The sequence below is a fragment of the Cherax quadricarinatus genome, chromosome 34 (assembly GCF_038502225.1).
Source record: "Cherax quadricarinatus isolate ZL_2023a chromosome 34, ASM3850222v1, whole genome shotgun sequence".
Classification (NCBI taxonomy): domain Eukaryota; kingdom Metazoa; phylum Arthropoda; class Malacostraca; order Decapoda; family Parastacidae; genus Cherax; species Cherax quadricarinatus.
Window position 1 is genome coordinate 20086453 of NC_091325.1, and position 12612 is coordinate 20099064.

The following is a 12612-nucleotide window of genomic DNA, read 5'->3' on the forward strand; positions in this document are numbered from 1 at the left end:
ACACTTATGCACTGTTGTCTTGGTTTCAGATTACTGCTAACCAGAACTCCTAAATCTTTTTCGCAATCCGTAATATTAAGATCTACATTATTTAGTTTATATGTGGCATGGTTATTGTCCTGTCCAACATTTAGAACTTTGCATTTGTCTATATTAAACTGCATCTGCCACTTCTCCGACCACTGCATCAGTCTATTCAAATCTTCCTGGAGTGCTCGAATGTCCTCGTCAGAATGAATTCGACGGCCTATTTTGGTGTCATCGGCAAACTTGCCGATGTCGCTCTTTATGCCCTCATCTATGTCGTTTATGTAGATTGTGAACAGCAGGGGGCCCAACACTGACCCCTGTGGAACACCGCTCGTGACGCTTCCCCACTCTGATTTCTCCCCATTTATGCAAACTCTCTGCTGCCTATTTGTCAACCATGCCTCTATCCAGGAAAAAATTTCTCCTCCTATTCCATGTGCTTTAATTTTCCTCAATAGTCTCTGATGTGGGACCCTGTCAAAAGCCTTACTGAAGTCCATATACACAATATCATATTCATTACCATGATCTACCTCCTCAAATACCTTAGTGAAAAAAGTTAATAAATTCGTAAGGCAGGAACGCCCCTTTGTAAAACCATGCTGAGATTCGTTGATTAATTTATGCTTTTCAAGGTGGCTACGAACTGCCTCGGCAATTATTGATTCCATAAATTTTCCCACTATGGAGGTTAGGCTTATTGGTCTATAGTTCGAAGCTAAGGACCTGTCACCTGTTTTGAAAATAGGTATCACATTTGCCATTTTCCACTTATCTGGCACCATGCCAGTTTGTAGTGATATGTTGAAAAGATTAGCCAAAGGTGTGCTAAGCTCCTCTTTACATTCCTTTAGAACCCTTGCATACAGTTCATCAGGGCCTGGGGATTTGTTAGGTTTTAATTTATCTATTTGCCTAAGGACCATGTCACTTGTGACCCTAATAGTGCACAGTTTATTATCGTCCTGTTCTACATAATTTATCATTACTGGAATATCGCTGGTATCCTCCTGTGTAAAAACTGAGAGGAAGTATGTGTTAAAAATTCTACACATTTCCTTATCACTGTCAGTGAGCTGACCCGAGGAACTTTTGAGTGGGCCTATCTTGTCCCTGATCTTACTTCTGTATACCTGAAAGAATCCTTTTGGGTTAGTCTTCGATTCTCTTGCAACTTTAACCTCATAATCTCTTTTTGCTTTTCTAATTCCCTTTTTTATTTCTCTCTTTAACTGAATATATCGATTTCTTAATTGCCCCTCTCCTCTTTTGATTTGCCTATATATGCCTCTCTTTTGACCAATCAGATATTTTAATCTATTGTTCATCCATTTAGGATCATTTTTGTTTGATCTGATTTCCCTATTTGGAACATAATTTGACTGAGCAGCTAGAACTATGCCCTGGAAAGCATCATATCGGCAACCATCACCACCTACCTGACCCCTAGTCAGGTCATTCCAGTTCAGCCCACCTAAGTAATTTTTCAGTCCTATGAAATCAGCCAAGCGAAAGTCAGGGACGGAGACTTGATTGCCATTATTAGGGGAATTCCATGATATGTTAAAACTGAGTGATTTGTGATCACTCTCCCCAAGCTCATCATTAACCTCAAGATTATTAATTAGTGTTTCCCTACTGGCAAGAACCAAGTCAAGGAGGTTATTTCCCCTAGTTGGCTCTGTCACAAACTGTTTTAAAAAACAATCCTGGGGCCAGGAGCTGTGAATCGACCCCTGCAACCACAAATGAGTACACACACAACACACACACACACACACGGGATCCATACATTGCTTTAAGAAGACGTACGATAAGGCTGCTGGGGTAGGGAGTGGACCTAGTAGCGATCAGGGAAGAGGCGGGGCCAGGAACTGAGACTCGACCCCTGCAACCACAAACAGGTGAGCACACACACACAGCCTTCCAGACTTTTAAAGCTGCAGTACTTTCTAAATCCACCTGAATGATGTATATATTACCCTCCCGAAGTCTCTCAGCTCAGACTGAGTCAATAAGTCATCCAGTGTGATGACAGGGAAACAGCTAACATTCCTTCCCACTATGTAACTATCATATAGATTAAGGTAGCAGCACACTGCTGATATAACAATTTCTTTAAAAAAAAAAAAGGAAAACAAAAACTACTACATCAAACAAGCATCAGAAGGCCCCGTCCGTCATTACCAGAAGACGACTATCAGCCACCCACCACACTGCTACCTTCACCTGTGACATGACATAATCAGCTTATCATGTGGAGATACAGCGTAGGTGCTCCCGGCCCTGGGATGAACAAGTGCAGATGGTGAGACACTGCACACTGCTGGGGAATTCCTAACTTCCAGAAAGTGTATAATTTTACGAGTAGTTTCCTGTTTATTTGATGGACCCTAAATGATCTATTATATATATATGTTGTGAACATTATATGAAGGTATTGAAAAATGTAAGCTATCAAGAAGAAGAAGAAGAAGAAGAAGAAGAAGAAGAAGAAGAAGAAGAAGAAGAAGAAGAAGAAGAAGAAGGTGAAGGTGGTGAAGTAGGGGAGGGGGATGAAGGTGGCAGGAGGAGGATAAGGAGAAGAAAAAATTAAAGACGTGTATCTATTATATTAATCTTTTTTCTCTATTTAATGTTCATGTAAGTTACCAGTTTACTTTATTCCAACTGTACCTTTGTACTGCAACTGATTTTCAAGCAGATGACTTAGTCGTTTTAATTTGTTATGGTTACAATCAAGACTGACTTCTACTGTACCTCACAGCTTAGCTGCTGGTATATTACCAGGACCCAAGTGCAAATAATAAGTCACTCTGACATATTTTGGGTTAGCTTCTGTCTTTTATGTGCGGGTTATTTGTGTATCGTTCCAGTCACGGTATTGTGCCTTTTTGTTATTTATGTATCAAAATAAATTGTCAGAGTATTATACAACTCAGTAATGATTGAATCAGAAATATAATTTTACTTTGGTTTAAACGAGTGTGCGGATGGAAATAGAATGTGTGTGTGTGTGTGTGTGTGTGTGTGTGTGTGTGTGTGTGTGTGTGTGTGTGTGTGTGTGTGTTTGTGCGTGAGTGTGGGTGTGTGTGCATGTGTGCGCGTGTGTGTGTGCGTGTGTGTGTGCGTGTGTGTGCGTGTTTGTGCGTGTGTGTGGGTGTGTGTGCATGTGTGCGTGTGTGTGCATGTGTGCGTGTGTGTGCATGTGTGCGCGTGTGTGGGGGCGCAGATGTCACTGCTGAGTGATAGTAGAGGAGACGGCCTGTCAGCACACCACCCACAAAGGTACTCCTGAGTAATAATGGGATGTGGAGAGCACAGGTGAGGCTGTGACCTTCCACCTCAGTAATTATGCTACGAGCGTACCCTCACACGCGAGGCTGTGATGTATGGTGCACTGGGGGAAGGGAAGAAGGGTGCCGTATGGCAGCACTTGGGACAGATCTGGGGAGGGAGGGGAAGTAAAATAATTTTACAACGATGGTGAAGCATGTGGGGAGTCACTGTCGGCAGCGGTATACGTATGTACCTGGAGGTATGTACCTCAGAGTCAAGCCAGCGAGCACTATACAAGATGCGTGTGTGAGCCTAACACTCGCCACACACTGACTAAACCCACACTTGCTACTCGCGTCAGAGCCTGGCTACAGGGAAGGGGAGGGATGGTAGGGCAGAGGTAGGGATGGGATAGCAGAGGTGGAGGGCTGACAGTGGGTGGATGGAGAGAGTTCTGAGAAAAGATGAACGTTGCCAAGCCGGGCGGCATCATGTCTCTAAGATTTCCTGTGTATCATAAGGTCACTGCTGGTTGTGCGGGTGTTACATTCACTCTACACACTTTAGAGTTTACTTAGCTTAACGTGTGTTACAATAGTAGTTCTCCTTCAATAATACCCATATAATAAAAGACCTGCTTACTGTTTGTAAAAATAGCTGGAGATAGTGTTTTGATAGGAAGCTCAATGATCACAAACGTCCGGGGTTAGAACCTCGAGCAGATGAAGTATATGATAATAAGTTTATTCAGGTATACACAAAAACAGTTATACAGATGATCATACATAGCAGCATATGTGTAGAGAATCTAGGATAACCCAAAAAAAGTCAAAGTGACTTATTTCCACTGGAGTCCTTTAAAAATTGATGTCAGCAGCATTTGGTGTTCCCAGGCGGTCACCCATCCAAGTACTAACCAAACCCAACGTTGTTTAAGTTTGATAATCGGACGAGAAGCAGTGTGTTCAACGTGGTATGGCAGCTGACAATAAGCTTGTAACTTGTGTGTTAACTACTGAAAGCTGCAGCCATTTAAAAATTGTTATGCATTTTCTCAGTCCTTTTGGGAGTCATAATTTAACACTTGAGGTATTCGTGTCATGCGGTGTACTATTTAATGTTAATGAAGAAAGATGAGGCGAGTGTCTCACATATATATATATATATATATATATATATATATATATATATATATATATATATATATATATATATATATATATAGAGATTTTTGGGGGTGTGTGTGTGTGTGTGTGTGTGTGTGTGTGTGTGTGTGTGTGTGTGTATGTGTGTGTGTGTGTTGTGTGTGTGTGTGTGTGTCACCTAGTTGAGGTTGCGGGGGTCGAGTCCGAGCTCCTGGCCCCGCCTCTTCACTGATCGCTACTAGGTCACTCTCCCTGAGCCGTGAGCTTTATCATACCTCTGCTTAAAGCTATGTATGGATCCTGCCTCCACTACATTGCTTCCCAAACTATTCCACTTACTGACTACTCTGTGGCTGAAGAAATACTTCCTAACATCCCTGTGATTCATCTGTGTCTTCAGCTTCCAACTGTGTCCCCTTGTTACTGTGTCCAATCTCTGGAACATCCTGTCTTTATCCACCTTGTCAATTCCTCTCAGTATTTTGTATGTCGTTATCATGTCCCCCCTATCTCTCCTGTCCTCCAGTGTCGTCAGGTTGATTTCCCTTAACCTCTCCTCGTAGGACATACCTCTTAGCTCTGGGACTAGTCTTGTTGCAAACCTTTGCACTTTCTCTAGTTTCTTCACGTGCTTGGCTAGGTGTGGGTTCCAAACTGGTGCCACATACTCCAATATGGGCCTAACATACATGGTGTACAGGGTCCTGAATGATTCCTTATTAAGATGTCGGAATGCTGTTCTGAGGTTTGCTAGGCGCCCGTATGCTGCAGCAGTTATTTGGTTGATGTGCGCTTCAGGAGATGTGCCTGGTGTTATACTCACCCCAAGATCTTTTTCCTTGAGTGAGGTTTGTAATCTCTGACCCCCTAGACTGTACTCCGTCTGCGGCCTTCTTTGCCCTTCCCCAATCTTCATGACTTTGCACTTGGTGGGATTGAACTCCAGGAGCCAATTGCTGGACCAGGTCTGCAGCCTGTCCAGATCCCTTTGTAGTTCTGCCTGGTCTTCGATCGAGTGAATTCTTCTCATCAACTTCACGTCATCTGCAAACAGGGACACCTCAGAGTCTATTCCTTCCGTCATGTCGTTCACAAATACCAGAAACAGTACTGGTCCTAGGACTGACCCCTGCGGGACCCCGCTGGTCACAGGTGCCCACTCTGACACCTCGCCACGTACCATGACTCGCTGCTGTCTTCCTGACAAGTATTCCCTGATCCATTGTAGTGCCTTCCCTGTTATCCCTGCTTCGTCCTCCAGTTTTTGCACCAATCTCTTGTGTGGAACTGTGTCAAACGCCTTCTTGCAGTCCAAGAAAATGCAATCCACCCACCCCTCTCTCTCTTGTCTTACTGCTGTCACCATGTCAAAGAACTCCAGTAGGTTTGTGACACAGGATTTCCCGTCCCTGAAACCATGTTGGCTGCTGTTGATGAGATCATTCCTTTCTAGGTGTTCCACCACTCTTCTCCTGATAATCTTCTCCATGATTTTGCATACTATACATGTCAGTGACACTGGTCTGTAGTTTAATGCTTCATGTCTGTCTCCTTTTTTAAAGATTGGGACTACATTTGCTGTCTTCCATGCCTCAGGCAATCTCCCTGTTTCGATAGATGTATTGAATATTGTTGTTAGGGGTACACATAGCGCCTCTGCTCCCTCTCTCAATACCCATGGGGAGATGTTATCTGGCCCCATTGCCTTTGAGGTATCTAGCTCACTCAGAAGCCTCTTCACTTCTTCCTCGGTTGTGTGCACTGTGTCCAGCACTTGGTGGTGTGCCCCACCTCTCCGTCTTTCTGGAGTCCCTTCTGTCTCCTCTGTGAACACTTCTTTGAATCTCTTGTTGAGTTCTTCACATACTTCACGGTCATTTCTTGTTGTCTCTCCTCCTTCCTTCCTTAGCCTGATTACCTGGTCCTTGACTATTGTTTTCCTCCTGATGTGGCTGTACAACAGTTTCGGGTCCGATTTGGCTTTCGCTGCTATGTCATTTTCATATTGTCTTTGGGCCTCCCTTCTTATCTGTGCATATTCGTTTCTGGCTCTACGACTGTTCTCCTTATTCTCCTGGGTCCTTTGCCTTCTATATTTCTTCCATTCCCTAGCACACTTGGTTTTTGCCTCCCTGCACCTTTGGGTAAACCATGGGCTCATCCTGGCTTTTTCATTAATCCTGTTACCCTTGGGTACAAACCTCTCCTCAGCCTCCTTGCATTTTGTTGCTACATATTCCATCATCTCATTAACTGGCTTCCCTGCCAGTTCTCTGTCCCACTGAACCCCGTTCAGGTAGTTCCTCATTCCTGTGTAGTCCCCTTTCTTGTAGTTTGGCTTCATTCGTCCTGGCCTTCCTGCTTCTCCCTCCATTTGTAGCTCTACTGTGTATTCGAAGCTTAAAACCACATGGTCACTGGCCCCAAGGGGTCTTTCATATGTGATGTCCTCGATATCTGCACTACTCAAGGTGAATACTAAGTCCAGCCTTGCTGGTTCATCCTCTCCTCTCTCTCTTGTAGTGTCCTTTACGTGTTGGCACATGAAGTTTTCCAGTACCACCTCCATCATCTTAGCCCTCCATGTATCTTGGCCCCCATGTGGGTCCAAGTTCTCCCAATCGATCTCCTTGTGGTTAAAGTCACCCATGATCAGGAGCTTTGCCCTGCATGCATGAGCTCTTCTGGCCACTGTAGCCAGTGTGTCAACCATCGCTCTATTGCTCTCGTCGTACTCTTGCCTTGGCCTCCTGCTGTTCTGTGTGTGTGTGTGTGTGTGTGTGTGTGTGTGTGTGTGTGTGTGTGTGTGTGTGTGTGTGTGGAGAAATTTTCTCCAGGAGGGAGGTATCAGCCCCCTTCAGCCCCTTCAGCCCCTTCAGCCCTGAGGGGCCCAGCCCTCTCAGAAGGGGCAAATATCTTGTTTACTGCTACAGCGAGTAATTGATCCCAGATGCAGTACCAGTATACGACCTCTGGTCAAGCGACCGCCGCTCTTTGCAGTCCAGTGTTGCAGAGTGTATTTTAATAAGAGACAGTACATCTCTTACCTTAGCAGGACAATTAAGGAAAATCCTGCTCCCACTTTATTACCATAGTAAAGATAGTGGACATTGTTGTCTATGCTTAAGACAGCAAGATTTAAACATTCTGCTTTCCTTCATTGAGGAAGTGGCAAGGAAGCAAAAAGTACTAGGTCAGCTTTTCCTTTGTGCTGGGGGCAGTGATGGCATGGGGCATTGTGGCGTCTTCAGATTACTTTTCACTCTACTGAGAGTGACACTGACACCAGGATAACCAGCAAAGAACACTGATCTGTGCATTAGTGTGAACAAAGTATCTCATAAAACACAATAAACACTTAAGAGAAGTGTGATCAGCTTCTTTAGTGATAAGATTGTGAACAATAAAGACAAATCTTGTGGAACATAGTGTACCAGTGTGCGTATTCCTAGACTATGGAAGACGTGGACATCCAAGGACACTTCAGCTTCTATCAAGTCACCAATATCTGTCGAAGGTGTGAAGAACACCATAGCTCACGCTACAAGAGCAAGGTAGGTTACGAATTTCTTGTAGTACGGGGGACTGAGCAGTTCTTGAGTCGCAAGGAGTTTGTAATCAACCTATCGTCGGCAGTTAGGTGCGGACTTTTGAGTCCACACAAGTAAGTCTGTCAGCCATCAGTGAATGAAATATGCTGACATAACACCCCCTAGGGGTAATTTATTGTTTACATAATATGATCTCATTACAACCCGTTGAGAGATGATCATGACAACAATTCAAGACCTCGTCTGCAGGCTGTGTAGACGATTTGCTGTCTTTTATCAGCTAAGTTTTCCCTATATTTAAATTTAAAATTAAACTTAACTGGTAATCCCATTTCTCAACTATATATATATATATATATATATATAAATAATATATATATATATATATATAAATAATATATATATATATATATATATATAAATAATATATATATATAAATAATTTTTATTTTTTTTTATTATCACACCGGCCGATTCCCACCAAGGCAGGGTGGCCCGAAAAAGAAAAACTTTCACCATCATTCACTCCATCACTGTCTTGCCAGAAGGGTACTTTACACTACAGTTTTTAAACTGCAACATTAACACCCCTCCTTCAGAGTGCAGGCACTGTACTTCCCATCTCCAGGACTCAAGTCCGGCCTGCCGGTTTCCCTGAATCCCTTCATAAATGTTACTTTGCTCACACTCCAACAGCACGTCAAGTATTAAAAACCATTTGTCTCCATTCACTCCTATCAAACACGCTCACGCATGCCTGCTGGAAGTCCAAGCCCCTCGCACACAAAACCTCCTTTACCCCCTCCCTCCAACCCTTCCTAGGCCGACCCCTACCCCGCCTTCCTTCCACTACAGACTGATACACTCTTGAAGTCATTCTGTTTCGCTCCATTCTCTCTACATGTCCGAACCACCTCAACAACCCTTCCTCAGCCCTCTGGACAACAGTTTTGGTAATTCCGCACCTCCTCCTAACTTCCAAACTACGAATTCTCTGCATTATATTCACACCACACATTGCCCTCAGACATGACATCTCCACTGCCTCCAGCCTTCTCCTCGCTGCAACATTCATCACCCACGCTTCACACCCATATAAGAGCGTTGGTAAAACTATACTCTCATACATTCCCCTCTTTGCCTCCAAGGACAAAGTTCTTTGTCTCCACAGACTCCTAAGTGCACCACTCACTCTTTTTCCCTCATCAATTCTATGATTCACCTCATCTTTCATAGACCCATCCGCTGACACGTCCACTCCCAAATATCTGAATACGTTCACCTCCTCCATACTCTCTCCCTCCAATCTCATATTCAATCTTTCATCACCTAATCTTTTTGTTATCCTCATAACCTTACTCTTTCCTGTATTCACCTTTAATTTTCTTCTTTTGCACACCCTACCAAATTCATCCACCAATCTCTGCAACTTCTCTTCAGAATCTCCCAAGAGCACAGTGTCATCAGCAAAGAGCAGCTGTGACAACTCCCACTTTGTGTGTGATTCTTTATCTTTTAACTCCACGCCTCTTGCCAAGACCCTCGCATTTACTTCTCTTACAACCCCATCTATAAATATATTAAACAACCACGGTGACATCACACATCCTTGTCTAAGCCCTACTTTTACTGGGAAAAAATTTCCCTCTTTCCTACATACTCTAACTTGAGCCTCACTATCCTCGTAAAAACTCTTCACTGCTTTCAGTAACCTACCTCCTACACCATACACTTGCAACATCTGCCACATTGCCCCCCTATCCACCCTGTCATACGCCTTTTCCAAATCCATAAATGCCACAAAGACCTCTTTAGCCTTATCTAAATACTGTTCACTTATATGTTTCACTGTAAACACCTGGTCCACACACCCCCTACCTTTCCTAAAGCCTCCTTGTTCATCTGCTATCCTATTCTCCGTCTTACTCTTAATTCTTTCAATTATAACTCTACCATACACTTTACCAGGTACACTCAACAGACTTATCCCCCTATAATTTTTGCACTCTCTTTTATCCCCTTTGCCTTTATACAAAGGAACTATGCATGCTCTCTGCCAATCCCTAGGTACCTTACCCTCTTCCATACATTTATTAAATAATTGCACCAACCACTCCAAAACTATATCCCCACCTGCTTTTAACATTTCTATCTTTATCCCATCAATCCCGGCTGCCTTACCCCCTTTCATTTTACCTACTGCCTCAAGAACTTCCCCCACACTCACAACTGGCTCTTCCTCACTCCTACAAGATGTTATTCCTCCTTGCCCTATACACGAAATCACAGCTTCCCTATCTTCATCAACATTTAACAATTCCTCAAAATATTCCTTCCATCTTCCCAATACCTCTAACTCTCCATTTAATAACTCTCCTCTCCTATTTTTAACTGACAAATCCATTTGTTCTCTAGGCTTTCTTAACTTGTTAATCTCACTCCAAAACTTTTTCTTATTTTCAACAAAATTTGTTGATAACATCTCACCCACTCTCTCATTTGCTCTCTTTTTACATTGCTTCACCACTCTCTTAACTTCTCTCTTTTTCTCCATATACTCTTCCCTCCTTGCATCACTTCTACTTTGTAAAAACTTCTCATATGCTAACTTTTTCTCCCTTACTACTCTCTTTACATCATCATTCCACCAATCGCTCCTCTTCCCTCCTGCACCCACTTTCCTGTAACCACAAACTTCTGCTGAACACTCTAACACTACATTTTTAAACCTACCCCATACCTCTTCGACCCCATTGCCTATGATCTCATTAGCCCATCTATCCTCCAATAGCTGTTTATATCTTACCCTAACTGCCTCCTCTTTTAGTTTATAAACCTTCACCTCTCTCTTCCCTGATGCTTCTATTCTCCTTGTATCCCATCTACCTTTTACTCTCAGTGTAGCTACAACTAGAAAGTGATCTGATATATCTGTGGCCCCTCTATAAACATGTACATCCTGAAGTCTACTCAACATATATATATATATATATTCAACAAGTCGGCCGTCTCCCACCGAGGCAGGGTGACCCAAAAAAGAAAGAAAATCCCCAAAAAGAAAATGCTTTCATCATCATTCAGCACTTTCACCACACTCACACATTATCACTGTTTTTGCAGAGGTGCTCAGAATACAACAGCTTAGAAGCATATACATATAAAGATACACAACATATCCCTCCAAACTGCCAATATCCTTTAAAGTGCAGACATTGTACTTCCCATTTCCAGGACTCAAGTCCGACTATATGAAAATAACCGGTTTCCCTGAATCCCTTCACTAAATATTACCCTGCTCACACTCCAACAGATCGTCAGGTCCCAAGTATCGTTCGTCTCCATTCACTCCTATCTAACACTATCATGTGGGAGTTCGATACGTGGATTAGGTAAGAAATACTCACGTAGGCTGTTATTACGTATAATTGCGATATGTGGAGAGAGCCCGCAGCCGTTACCTTGCCTCCTTGGTCACACTCGTAATACTGACTAGCCGGCTGCCCAGTACCCAGTGAGTGGGTCTTTTGAAATAGTGTCAGTTCAGCGCAATATGAAAGACCGTGACTCAAGCAGAGACAGTTGGTCGTTGAGTCAACGGACACTGGTTACTGGTAACTGGTTACTACTACTGAGACTGGTAACTACTACTACTGAGAGCTCGGCGACGCTAACGTATGTCGTCCCGACATACAACTAATACAAACTAGAGATGGCAGGTATACGGCTTGGGCTGATTCTATACAATGTCAAAGTACACAACATTAAACATTATATATACATAATTAGAACATTGGAATGAAAGCTTACGTAACTGAAACTGTAATGCAATACAAGGTATACTATAGTACAACTTAAAACTCAACAAATGAACGAACTCAACATTGAGATTACAAGTGATAAAAAAAATTTTTTTGATCGATCAATTCTTCTGCGACAGCAACTTGTGAATGAGGCATTCTGTACGCAGGTATGTAGATAGGTCTAGTACCAGGTTCAAGTGGAATACAATGGGACAATAAGTTCGTTATACCCATCTTCTCACCTGGTAAAGCAATGGCTTTACGACGTTTGTTCAACAGAGTCAACAAACGCTTGACTTCATCTGGGAAGTCAGTGGGAGCTAAGTCTTTCTCCTCAACTGGTGGAACAGATTGATCCAGTAAAGTGGATGAGGTCTCCCCGGCAGAAATAGCACCGACCCACTGGTCAGGTGACAACTCATCCTCTACCTGAACAGGGTAAGGATAGTGAACAAGGTCAACAAGATTGGTATTTGCTCTGAGGCGAACACTGTGACCAGAAGTGTTGGCCAGGTAGAAATGGATCTTACTATCTCTTACAACATGTAAGGATGGTTCAACAAATAGACCTTTTACTTTGCAGGAATCACTGTCAACTAGGACGTTATCACCATCTGGAACACTAGGAACAACTACAGACACTCTAGTGAGAGCACTAGCCGCAACAGAAACGTCTTTCTGCAGACGGCATGTGACATCAACAAGAGATGGCATTACTAGTTGCAAGTAATTGTTTTCCGACAAGGCGTCCCCTGTGGAGAAACTACTACTCGAACTAGCAGGCATTGCAGGGATAGGTTGTGCACT

At 43.2% G+C, this 12612-nt stretch overlaps 1 protein-coding gene and 1 pseudogene across 9 annotated transcripts in view; both read right to left on the bottom strand.

Annotated features, from left to right (window-relative positions):
• The window catches only part of LOC128693671 (monocarboxylate transporter 14-like), a 489471-nt gene that overhangs the window by 235511 nt on the left and 241348 nt on the right, over positions 1-12612 (bottom strand). For 2 of the 9 annotated variants that reach the window (XM_070091225.1, XM_070091220.1), the window contains exon 1: positions 3563-3645. The exons of 6 other annotated variants lie outside the window; for them this stretch is intronic. The gene's annotated coding sequence lies outside the window, so the exon portion shown is untranslated. Of the gene's footprint in view, positions 1-3562; positions 3650-12612 lie in introns of those variants that run through there. One more of the 9 variants, XM_070091221.1, reaches the window with a different exon arrangement.
• On the bottom strand, positions 4178-4296 carry LOC128693805 (5S ribosomal RNA; annotated as a pseudogene).